Raw genomic sequence first — 12902 nt, 5'->3', positions numbered from 1 at the left:
ATGGGTCTGCATCTGGGAAAGCTGCCTTTTCCCAGGCTATCTATCATCCTCAAGCACACCAACTACTCAGACATAATTGTCCCAGCAGATGATTCACCGTTGGAGATAACTGCACCGCAGATGGGGATGACACAACCCAAGAGGAGGAAAGGGAAACAATGCACCCCAACCTTGATGGACATCAGGAACTTCTCCTGTGGTGACTATCGACCTCAAGACCAAGTTGCCAAAGTGCCTCTAGTTGTTGGACCCTGAGGATTCTATAGGATCTAATTTTCCAAAATAGCCAGGTACTTGCCTCACAAATGTTTCCTCTATCAAATGCTTGCAAAACTCTTAAGTCCCCTGCCACCTGCCTGGCAACACTAAACGTCATTGTACCTTATGGCAAGCCAAACAATGTGTAGTTGACCCCTAAACAACATGGGTTTGAACTACATGGGTCCACTTATATGGATATTTTTTATAAGTATAGTATAATAACAATGAATGCATTTTCTCTTATGATTTTAATCACTTCCCTTTTACTTTAAAAATATATTATGAAACACACACAACATAAAATATGTTAATCAACTGTTTATGTTGTCAGTAAAGCTTCTGGTCAACATATGCTATAGTGTTCTATTAGTGGTTATATTTTGGGGGGAATCAAAACTTACACATGAATTTTTTACTGCATAGAGGAATATTCATGTCCCTAATCTTTGTGTTGTTCAAAGATCAACTCGATTTGGGTTTAGGTCTATCATTTTAATTCTTTTTTTTCTCCATATCTCATAACTTTTTAGTTTCTCTCTTCCTCACTTACTGCTTTATTTTGCATTAAGATAATTATTTTTTGTGGGCAGTTTAAACATCTCTCTCTCTCTCTCTCTCTTTCCTATATTTAAGGGTTCCGTTAGTGGTTTGTACTGTGGCTTACCAAATTGTGGGTTGTGCCTTAACAGTTGGGTTTTCTTTTTTGTATAGTGAAAGTCCTTCACTTAAACTTTGGTTACGGAGGCATCCCAATTTAAGGTGGATATATTAAATAAATACAATACAAGGCAGGTGACGGATGAAGAGCCAGGCCCTCTCCCTGGATGGAGGCTCCTTTGTTTTAGATTCTTGGGTGGATTTTGATAACTGACCATTTAGACCACTTGGTTTTACTCTTCTCATGCTTTAATTCCTATTTTTGTTTTTAAATTCACCCATAAAGAGCGAGCCTACAGATCAGTAGGCCCCTACCCTTAGCCCCAGTAAAAGAAGAACCCAGATTCTCCTCTTTTCACAGTTTTACCATGTTGTGATCAGGTATGCTGTGTAATTTCCAGGCTCTGTAAGTGATAACCTTTATTTTCCCAAAATTTCTGCTGGCAATTGCTCAAGGGAATCTTGCAATCATAATAAGAATCACAAGGGCCAGTTCAACCACAATAGTGGTTATCAATAGACTGAGACTGTCACAAAACACATGTACATCTTATCATAATCAGGTTCAGATTTAAAATTAGTCTCGTCTGCGAAAAGTGAAAGTTTGGCCACTTCTTTGCCAATTCTGATGCCTTTTATTTCCTTTTGTCGTCTGATAGTTGATGCTAGGACTTCCACCCCTATGTTAAACAACAGTGGTGAGAGTGGACACCGCTGTCGTGTTCCTGGTCTCAAGGGGAAAGTTCTCAGTTTTTCCCTGTTGAGGATGATGTTAGCTGAGGGCTTCTCATCGATGGCTTTTATGATGTTTAAGTAAGTTCCTTCTATCCCGGCTTTCTCGAGGGTCTTTATTAAGAAGGATGCTGCATTTTGTCAAATGCTTTTTCTGCACCTATCGACAGGATATAATGAGTCTCAATGAGATATAGAAACTTTATTCTAATGTCACTCGATCCACCAGCCCTCTTTCTCTGGTATCATTGTTGTACATATTACTTTTATTATTGTTACAAACCCCAAAGCACACCATAATAACTATTTGTTTACCTTCTGTATTCATTTCTTAGACAAGACAGCTTTGCTCTTACTCACCTCTTTGTGCTGTTTATAAAAAGTGCTTTATTATTAAATATGTTACGGGCAGTAAAACAACACGGCTAATAAGTATATAAAAATTTTGTTTTGCATTTGTCAAAATTATATATCATGTTAACAGTTTAGTTATCTTGTATGGGGCAGATACTTTTCATGCAATTTTACATTTTTTTTCTTAAGATATGGGTAACTGTCTTTACATATAGTATCTTAACATGGAATCTAGGGTCTGGAGTAGGGGCAAAATAGAAATGCACGCTGGAGATGGAAACATTACCCCTATTGGCCAGTAGTGCAAAAGATGTGTTGCTTATAGTCAATAACCACAATATACTCAAATGGCTAGCATGTTTCTCTTCTGCAGGAAGACAGTGCGTCCTGCATGTTTATCTATCTTATCTACTCATTGCAGATCACGGTGACTGTGTTCTTACAAAAACCTCAGGAGACTTTATTCATACGATTTGTAAAATGTAATAAGGATGGTGAATTTTCTGGTGTCCACACCCACCACATGATACATGTCAAAGCCAAATAAAAAATGCTATTTTGTATCATCTCAATCTTTGGCTTTTCCAAGTGTCTGGTCCAATAGGTGGAACTATTGAACTTTAATTAGATGGTGGGTGCTTAATCATAAACTATAGAGCCAATTGAACTCTGTTTAATTTAAATTTTGAATAAGTTATGATTTATGTGGGTAAAAAATTCAATAAAACGAAGTATACTCTGAAAAAAATGTTAAAGGACCAAACATACATTATATACATAGTATATTATACAAATATTTTTAGATCATGTAATAGAAAAAGGGAAAAAGGCATACATGTACATTGTCTTTTGTGATTAGATAATTACCTTTCCCACCAGTTTCTGTATTTTTGTGTTTGTATAGATTTGAATTGCTCTGTATTGTCACTTGCTTTCACTTTGAAGAATTTTCTTTGATATTTCCTATGACATGGGTCTGCTAGGAAACACCTATCTAGTTTTGATTTACCTGAGAATTCTTTAATTTATGAAAGGTAGTTTTGCTAACCATAGCATTATTCGATGACCTTTTTTCTTTTTTTAAACGCACTTTGAATGTTAGCCTACAGTCGTCTATCCTCCGCTGTTTATTTTGAAATTGTCAGCTGTTAATTTTGTTTAGGTTAACTTATATGTGACAAGTAAGTTGTTTCTTGCTACTTTCAAGATGTTCTTATTGTCTTCAAATTTCAGCATTTTTACATCCTGCCATTGCAGTCCTCTCTATATCACTCTGTAGTTTTCAACAATGGGGACATCTTACATGACCCCATGTCATTATCACATCCAATAAAATGAAGGATTGCTTGCTATTTAGACCATAATCTAACTTCCTTAATTATATCTTATTATATCGGGTTTATTTGAAAGCAGCATCTAAACTAGGTCCACACTGGGAAGGGAGGAACATGGAGGAGAAGTAGGGGGACCCAAAGTTCCCTCATCCTTCAAACACAGCAGTGTTGAGGCCAATGGACTTTGAATTCCAAAAGTCTGGGCTGCAGAGTGACAAACATCTCTAGGGGCCTATGAGAACAACCTGGCAGGCCATAGGTGCATGAAAGCAAACTGGAAGAGATAAAAGTAATTGTGTAGGCACAGAAGGGAGTGATCCCCTTCTGCAGGGAGGCAAAGGTAAGAGAAAAAGAGGATGTGGAAGTGTAGGACTGTATTTGGACAAAAGAAAACCATGGACCAAAGATGGAGAAAGATCCAATCTCTAACTGTGGGACTTTCTCTGGACTGAAGCTGGCTGCTCTGTTTGTGCACATGGAGGGGAGGAGAGCCAGTCCCAGTCTTGGTAACTAGTTCAGGGGCACAGTCCACAGTGGGGAAAAGTTATCCCCTTCTTGGAATGCTGTGGGAAGAAAGTATACAGCCATTCAAATACAAAGACTGTCCTGGACCACCAGTCAGAGACCATTTATTGGAAGGGTAATTGGAGTGGGACTCTTTAGGACATCTGTATTTGAATCCCAATCAAGCCCCAGGGAGGTGGGGGATACTGTGGGGCAGAAAAACAAACAAACAAACAAACAAATCGGCTCTCTCACGCACACGCACCACTGTGAGGGATGCCTGAACAGAGTGGTCTGTGACATCCTGTTTGGGGAGCAGAGATTGGGGTGTAACCATTTTTCTCCCATCACCATCAAGGTGGGTCTTCAGGGAATAGGCAGCAGGCCCACGGTGAAGGTAGGACCTGCCTACACCAAACTACATCCCTCCACACGTGATAACTGCACTTCTATTGGAGTGGAATTGACATTGATGAACCAGACAGCCCCTCATCCAGACCAACGCTGCCACCAGTTCAAGCACCCAGCAAAACATATTTTCTTTCTTTCTCCTTCTTATTTTTTCCCTCCTCTAGTCTGATTATTCTAATTGTTGGTTTGTTTAAGCAGACATATTTAATCTAGTCTCTTTATAACTGTTCTATGACTCCTTCTTTATTTTCCTCTCTCTCAATCGTTTAAGTCATATCGTTTTTCTGCCTGGTCTATTTTCTTTTCTATACTTTAACCCAATCTTGTCATTTCCCTCCTTATATAGGATATGGCCTCTTTCACCACTCGCACCCCCACTCCCATTGTTCTTTCTTGTTTTGGGGTTTTGTTAGTTTGTTTGTTTGTTTTTGGTTGTTTGTTTGCTTTATCCAGGGCTACTCCAACAAACAAATCAAAGCACTCCTGGTGGAGGGTCCAAAACGTCACTACAAGTAGAGAGATGAAGCAAGTAGAGTCAACAACAGAGAGGAAGTAACACACTCCAAAAAGCACCTACTGAAGGGACAGGCCCTAGACAGTGTATGACCCCTTTTTAATATAGTAGTGCTCGCAGGTACAGGACGCATAAGAAGCTCTTAATATACGTAAGAGTCAGAAAATTAGCCAAAATGACAAAATGGAAGAATTCCTCAAATAAATTCCAGGAAGAAGTGATAGCTAAAGAGTTGATCAAAACAGACATAAACCATATATCTTGTCAAAAATTTAGAATAATAGTCATAAGATTAATCACTGGGCTTGGAAAGAAAAAGCATAGAAGACACCAGAGAATGTATTGCTGCAGAGATCAAGGAATGAAAAATAGTCATGACAAATTACCAAATGTTGTAAATGTGATGCAAAATAAAATAGACGAGGTGACAGTGAAGAAGCAGAATGGAGAATGAGTTCAATTGAAGATTAAATATTGGAAAAGAGGAAGCTGAGGAAAAGAGAGATAAAAAAAATCTAGACGATAAGGGGAGAGTTAGAGAACTAAATGGTTCAATGAAATGGAACAATATTCATATCATAGTAGTTCCTGAAGGAGAGAGAGAAAAAGGCCGAAAATGTACTTGAATAAATCATAGCTGAGAACTTCCCCAATGTGGGGAAGGAAACAAACATTGAAATCCAGCAGGCACAGAGAACCACTAAACCAGCTCTACAAGAGATCCTAAGGGGGACTCTGAGTTGAATGTTGCAAGGACCACAAAAAAGCAGAGACACCACTGCAAGCACAAAACCTACAAATAACACATTGGCACTAAATCTGTATCTTTCAATCAGAATACTGAACGAGTAGGGGGATCCGAACTTCCCTGGTCTCTCAAACAAAGAAGTGGTGAGGTCAAAGGACTTTGAACCCCAAGAGCCTGGGAGGAAAAGAGACAGTCGCTCTTCAGGGACTTACTGGGACGACCTGATGGACCATACGTGTGTGAATGCAAACTGGGAGAGATAAAATGAAGGCAGGGAAGGAATCTGTTCTGCAGAGAGACAAAGAGAAGAGAAAGAGAGTCTGGGGAAGCATGGAACTGTATCTGGACAAGAGAAAAACTATGGACTGGGTTGGAGAAAGATGTAATCTCTAACTGCAGGTCTTCCTCCAGACTGGGGCCAGCTGCCGGGATCATGCACCAGCACGAGGGAATGAGGGGAGCCAGCCCCAGGCTCAGTGGCTAAGTCTGGGAAACAATCCGCAATAGGAGAAAACGATGTCCTCCCTAGAGTGATGTGGCACAGGACAAAGCCTACCTGCCTCCGCCAGCCAGTAACCACATAATCAGGCAGCGCTTCCCCAGCACCCGGGTGTGCAGAGCAAGAGTTTAAATCCCAGCCAAGCACCAGGCATGGGAATCAGTGAAGCAAGACAAACCGCCTCGTTTGTGCCCGACGCACAGTGAGGAAGGCTTGGACAGAGTGGTTTGGGACACCAGGTCTGTGGAGGAGAGACGGGGAGCTGGCCATTTTTCTTGCCACCACCACCATGGTGGGGCCTCAGGGATAGGGTAGTGGGGCCCATAGTGGAGGCGGCAGCCGCCTACCCCAAACCATGCCCCTCTGTGCCTGGTAACTGTGTATTCACAGGAGTGGGATTGATGCCGATGAACCACATGGCCCCACCTCCAGACCTATACTGCTGCATTGCCTGGTTTATTTCTCAGGCAATTCTTATCATATAGATACATTCTTCCTTCTTTTCTCCTTCTTATCTCTTCTCTCCTCTAGTCTGGTTACACTGGTTGTTGCGTTGTTTAAGCAGACATTGAATCCATTCTCTTGGTACGTGTTCCACACCGCCTTCTTTCTTCTTCATTTTCTCTCTCTCTGGATTAAAGGCATAGGTTCTCTGTCTAGATAGCTTTATTTTCTTTTTTGTTTTTCCCTGCCTCTTTCTTTATTGGCTTTCTCTCTCTCTAGATTAGCCATACAGTTTCTCTGATCAATTTTTATTCTTTCTTTTTCCCCACCCCTGCCATTTATCTCTTTGTATGGGATAAGGCCTCTTCCATCAGCACCGCCTACATCCTGTTGTTTACTTGTAGCTGGTGTTTCCGGGTTTTGTTTGTTTGCTTGTTTGTCGTTTTGTGTGTTTGTGTGTTTTTGCTTTCTGTTTGTCTTTGTTTGTTTGTTTGTTTTTTCTTTCCTGGTCTATGTCAATGAACAAATCAAAGCACACCTACTGGAGGGTCTAAAACATGACTACAGGTAGGAAGATAAAGTAACCAAAGTCACAACAACAGAGAGCAAGTAACACACTCCAAAAATATCTTCTGAAGGTTCAGGCCTTGCACTGTGTATGACCCCTCTTTAATATAGTAGTGCTTGCAGGTGCAGAGCACATTAGAAACTTTTAAAACACATACGGGAAAGAAAACTAGCCAAAATGATGAAATGGAAGAATTCCCCTCAAGATAAATTCCAGGAACAAATGATATCCTATAAATTGATCAAAATAGATATAAAACAATATTACTGAACAAGCACTTAGAATAATAGTGATAAGATTAATCGCTGAGCTTGAAAACACATAGCATACAACAGAGAATGTATTGCTGCAGAGATCAAGGAAGGAAAAATAGTCATGACAATTACAAAATGCTGTAAATGAGGTGCAAAATAAAATAGAGACAGTCACAGTGAGGATTAAAGAAGCAGAGGGGAGAATAAGGTAAATAGAGGATTAAATGTTGGAAAAAAGAGGAAGCTGAGAAAAAGCTTTAAATAATTCCTGATCACAAGGGGAGAATTAGAGAACTAATTGATTCAATGAAACGGAACAATATCCATATGATGAGAGTTCCAGAAGAAGGAGAGAGAAAGAGAGAAAGAGGTAGATGGTGTGCTTGATTAAATCATAGTTAAGAACTTCCCCAAACTGGGGAAGGAAACAAACATTGAACTCCAACAGGCACAGAGAACTCCTTTCAGACGTAACTTGAAGTGATCTTCTGCATGACATATCATAGTGAGACTGGCAAAATACAAAGACAGAGAATTCTGAAAGCAGCCAGGGGCAAATGGACCTAAACATAGAAGGGTAAACCCATAAGGGCAGTAGCCGACCTTTCTACTGAAACATGGCAGGCCAGAAGGGAGTGGCAGGAAATTTTCAATGTGCTGAAGAGGGAAAATATGCAGGCAAGAATCCTTTATCGAGCAAGGCTGTCATTCAGAATAGGAAGAGAGATAAAGGTTTTCCTAAACAAACAAAAACTGAAGGAGTTCATCACCCCTAAACCAATTCTACAAGAGATCCTAAGGGGGACTCTGTGAGTGAAAAGTTGCAAGGACCACAAAGGACCAGAGACATCACTACAAGCACAAAACCTACAGAGAACACAATGACTCTAAACCCTTATCGTTCCATAATAACGCTGCATGTAAATAGATTAAGTATTCCACTAAAAGACATAGGGTAGCCAAATGGATTAAAAAGAAACAAGATCCATAGTAGACTCTAAGTCTAAATTCTCTCTCGGCCAGCCAGAAAGCCGATGCAGGATTAAAATAGGAGAAATGGCTAATGTCCAGGAAAAGACAAGAGCCCCAAATAAGGGTCTTGCCCCGTATTTATTAAGATCAGAAGGCTTACAAACCTGATGGGTGTGGACAAAGAGACAATAATGAATTGGTGAACATCAACTCATGGGCATGAGGGAAAGGTGGTTTTGAAGGTACATAGTGTTTAGTGTGTGGGTCAATATAAAAAAAAAAATCCTGGCACCGGGCAGGTGGGCACATGATTGATAATGGCAGACAAGAGGACCCATGTTTGTTTATCTTACCTAGCCTAGGGTATGAGACAGATAGGCTAAATAACCTCAAGGTTAACAAGGCACCCATTGTTTTGTAAATCATTTCCACTCTGGGCAGCATCATCCATAGTGTAGCAGCAGTCTATAGCCTTATTTACATGTTTACTTAGTTTGGTCCTTTCTTCCAGTGGAAGCGGCTTTCTGCTATAGTACTAAATTGGGTGTGGGGACCCTTTTAGCCCTAAAGGCCTAATCTTGCTTACCTCATTTATCTTTGTTTCAAGGGCCTTTACCCTCCTATCTTTGCACCCTCCCATCTTCACACACCCATCTATCTTTGCACGCACCTCTATCTTTACACCCCTCTCACCTTGGCACCCCTCTATCTTTGCACCCCCACCTATCTCTAACTTTGCACCACCCCCTTTACCTTTTCACACCCCTTTCACCTGGATTTCTCTGCACCCTCCTTCTCTATCCTCGGTGCCTTATCTTCTTTATCCAAACTCAAGTGTTAGCATCCTATAGCTTTGTACTTTTGTATGCCTTGTTTACCCATTGGTGTAAGCCCATGGATATCCTAAATTCATTCCCCACACAAACCCATATATTTGCTATATAAAAGAAACCCATTTTAGACCCAAGGACACCTTTAATTTGAAAATGAGATGGTGGAGAACCATCTATCATGCTACTGGAGGTCAGAAGAAAGCTGGAGTAGCCATATTATTTAAGACAAACTAGACTTTATTTTTTATAAATTTTTAATGTTTTATTTAGTTCTGAGAGAGAGAGAGAAGGAGAGAGGAAGGGAGGGAGGGAGGAAGCGTGAGCTGGGGAGGGTCAGAGAGAGAGGGAGACACAGAATCGCAAGCAGGCTCCAGAGTCTGAGCTAGCTGTCAGCACAGAACCTGATGCGGGGTTTGAAACCACGAACCATGAGATCATGACCTGAGCTGAAGTGGACGCTTAGCTGACTGGACCACTAAGGCACCCCAAGACAAGCTTGACTTTAAAATAAAGGCTGAGGGCGCCTGAGTGGCTCAGTCAGTTAAGCAGCCGACATTGGCTCAGGTCAGCATCTCACAGTCTGTGGGTTCGAGCCTTGCATCGGGCTCTGTCCTGACAGCTCAGAGCCAGGAGCCTGCTTCAGATTCTGTGTCTCCCTCTCTCTCTGACCCTCCCCCACTCATGGTCTGTTTCTCTCTGTCTCAAAAATAAATAAACATAAAAAATTAAAAATAAAATAAAAGATGTAACGAGATGAAGATGGGCATACAATAATAATTTAGGAGTCTATCAATCAAGAAGACCTAACGATTATAGATTTCTAAGCCCTGAATTCGAAAGAAACCAAATATATAAAAGAATCACAAACATAAGCAATCTTTTAGGTAAGAACNCCCTCTCTCTCTGACCCTCCCCCACTCATGGTCTGTTTCTCTCTGTCTCAAAAATAAATAAACATAAAAAATTAAAAATAAAATAAAGGCTGTAACAAGAGATGAAGATGGGCATACAATAATAATTTAGGGGTCTATCAATCAAGAAGACCTAACGATTATACATTTCTAAGCACTGAATTCGAAAGAAACCAAATATATAAAAGAATCAAAAACATAAGCAATCTTTTAGGTAAGAATTTGGTCATTGCAGGAGATTTTAATACCCCACTTTCCGCAATGGACAGATCATCTAGACAGAAAATCAGGAAAGAAACAATGGCCCTAAATGAAACACTGGACCAGATGGTCTTGACAGTTATAGTTAGAACTTTTCAACCTAAAGCAGCTGAACATACATTCTTCTAGAGTGCAGATGGAACAGTCTCCAAATTAGATCACATACCGGGTCACAAAACAGCCCTCTGTAAATATAAAAGAATTGAGATCACTTGTGGGGATGAGCACTGGGTGTTATATGGAAACAACTTGGCCATAAACTATTAACAAAAAGAACTGAGATCATTTCATGCACACTTTCAGATGACTATGCCAGGAAACTTCAAATCAGCCACAGGAAAAAGTTTGGGAAACCTCCAAATGCATGGAAGTTAAAGAACATCCTACTAAAGAAAGAATGAGTCAACCAGGAAATTAAAAAAGGAATTTAAAAATATATGGAAACAAATGAAAGTGAACACACAACAATCCAAACCGACTGGAATGCAGCAACGGTAGTCCTAAAGGAAAACACGTTGCAAACCAGGCTTACCCCAAGAACAAGAAAAATCCCAAATACAAAATCTAACAGCACACCTAAAGGAACTAGAAGCAGAACAGCAAAGTAACCCCAAACACAAGACAGGAAGAGAAATAGTGAAGATAAATGCAGAAATAAACAATATAGAATAAAAAATAAAATAAAAACCAAATGGAAGAACATATCAATGAATCTAAGAGTTGGTTTTTTGAAAACATAAACAAAATTGATATCTAACCAGGCTTTTCAAAAAGAAGAGAGGACCCAGATAAAGTCATGAATGAAATTGGACTTATCACAACCAACCCCTCAGAAATACAGACAATTATCAGAAAATACTCTGAGAAATTATATGCCAATATACTGGACAACGTGGAAGAGATGGGCAAATTCCTAGACGCTCACACGCTACCAAAACTCAAATGGGAAGACATAGAAAATTTGAACAGACTCATAGCTAGTGAAGAAGTTGAATTGGTTATCAAAAATATCCCAACAAGAGTCCTGGGGCAGATGGCTTCCTAGAAGAATTCTGCCAGACATTTAAAGCAGAGTTAATACCCATCCTTCTCAAGCTGTTCCTAAAAATAGAAATGGAAGGAAAGCTTCCAGACTCATCCTATGAAGCAGCATTACCTTGATTTCCAAACCAGACAGAGACCCCACAAAAAAAAGGAGAATTATGGGCCAATACGTCTGATAGGAAGCAAAAATTTTACTAGTGGATTCCTAGAGGTAAGAGTGAGTGGTGCCACTCCCACTTCTACACCTTGTTTCTTGGACCCATGTAACTTGGCTGTGGGAAAAACAAATATAATGAATGTTGATTCAGAGTATATATTCCCTTTATTATAACATTGCCATTCTCTCACAAAGTACTGTCATCCATTTGGCACTGTAACAAAGTCTTTTTAAAAAAATAATGCTTATTTATTTTGGAGAGACAGAGACAGAGCGCAAGCAGGGGAGGGGCAGAGAGAGGTGGAGACACAGAATTCGAAGCAGGCTTCAGGCTCTGAGCTGTCAGCACAGAGCCAGATACAGGGCTCAAACCCACGAACCGCGACATCATGACCCGCGCCGCAGTTGGACGCTTAACTGACTGAGCCACCCAGACGCCAGTGTAATTAAGACTTCAAAAGTCCATTCCACTGTGCTGACATGACAGCTGACTCATGAATGCGGAAACATGGTAAGACTATGAATTTCATGAGCATGGAATCATTGATGAGTTTTTTGGTCAGAAGCAATATTGGTGGAATGGTGAGTAAGGCTTCATTAAGTCCCCAGGAGGTAATTTTGGCAAAAGTAACACATAAAGGGAATTAAAATTTGTATCTACAGTATGTGTCTATTTCAGTAAGAATGAATCACTACCTGGGGGTATCTGGGTGACTCATGTGGTTAAGCATCTCACTCTTGATCTTGGCACAGGTCATAATCCTACTGTTCTTGAGATGGAACCCTGCATCAGGTTCTGTGCTGACAGCACAAAGCCTGCTTGGGATTCTCTCTCTCCCTCTCTCTGTCCCTTCCCTGCTCACATACTCTCTCTCTCCCTCTGTCTCAAATAATTAAAAAAAAAAAACACCATTAAACTCCTTACATTGCACTCGCCCCCATACCTCGCACGGAGAATGCCTGAAGCCATAGGAACCGTTACAGAATCCAGGAGTTTGGGAGGAAAAGGAGACAGAGTCCGCTGAGAAAACCTTCTAGCTTGAGTGCGAACTGGGGAAGACAAAATCGGGCCAGGACCAGAGACACAGAGGGACGGGGGCGATCCCCCTCTGCGGGGAGTTTAGAGGGGAAAGAGAGTGGCCAAAACTGCTCAAGACACTGTCCCTGTCGCTGGAGAAGAGAACCTCCCTCCCTCCCGCTCCAGACACAGAGGGATCCAGTTTAATGCTCTCCAGGTGACCGTAGGTGGGACGCACTCGTCCCAGGCGACCCCGGATGAAACTCCTCCTCACTCGCCAACCCAACCTGGAGGAGAAGGCAGCAGTGGCTTCTAGTCAATCCCCAGGGGGAAGACAAGAGGCTTGGGACTGTCCTGAGGGGATCACCTGCCAGTTTCTATTTCCAGCTATTTCATTGGGGCACGCGGACTGGGATCTGGAAACGA

General features: G+C 41.0%; 1 long non-coding RNA gene across 1 annotated transcript; it reads right to left on the bottom strand.

Moving 5' to 3' along the window:
- Positions 1-1312: 1312 nt before the first annotated feature.
- Positions 1313-12216, bottom strand: LOC144230097 (uncharacterized). Its single transcript, XR_013334689.1, has 2 exons — positions 12155-12216; positions 1313-1810 (listed from the first exon to the last, which is right to left on the bottom strand). It is a non-coding gene; the product is annotated as an uncharacterized LOC144230097 (long non-coding RNA).
- Between the last annotated feature and the right edge of the window lie 686 nt (positions 12217-12902).

Source organism: Crocuta crocuta, unplaced genomic scaffold (assembly GCF_008692635.1).
Source record: "Crocuta crocuta isolate KB4526 unplaced genomic scaffold, BGI_CrCroc_1.0 scaffold538, whole genome shotgun sequence".
Classification (NCBI taxonomy): Eukaryota; Metazoa; Chordata; class Mammalia; order Carnivora; family Hyaenidae; genus Crocuta; species Crocuta crocuta.
Note: the sequence above shows the minus strand (reverse complement) of the source record. Positions and strands in the feature narration are given on the sequence as shown.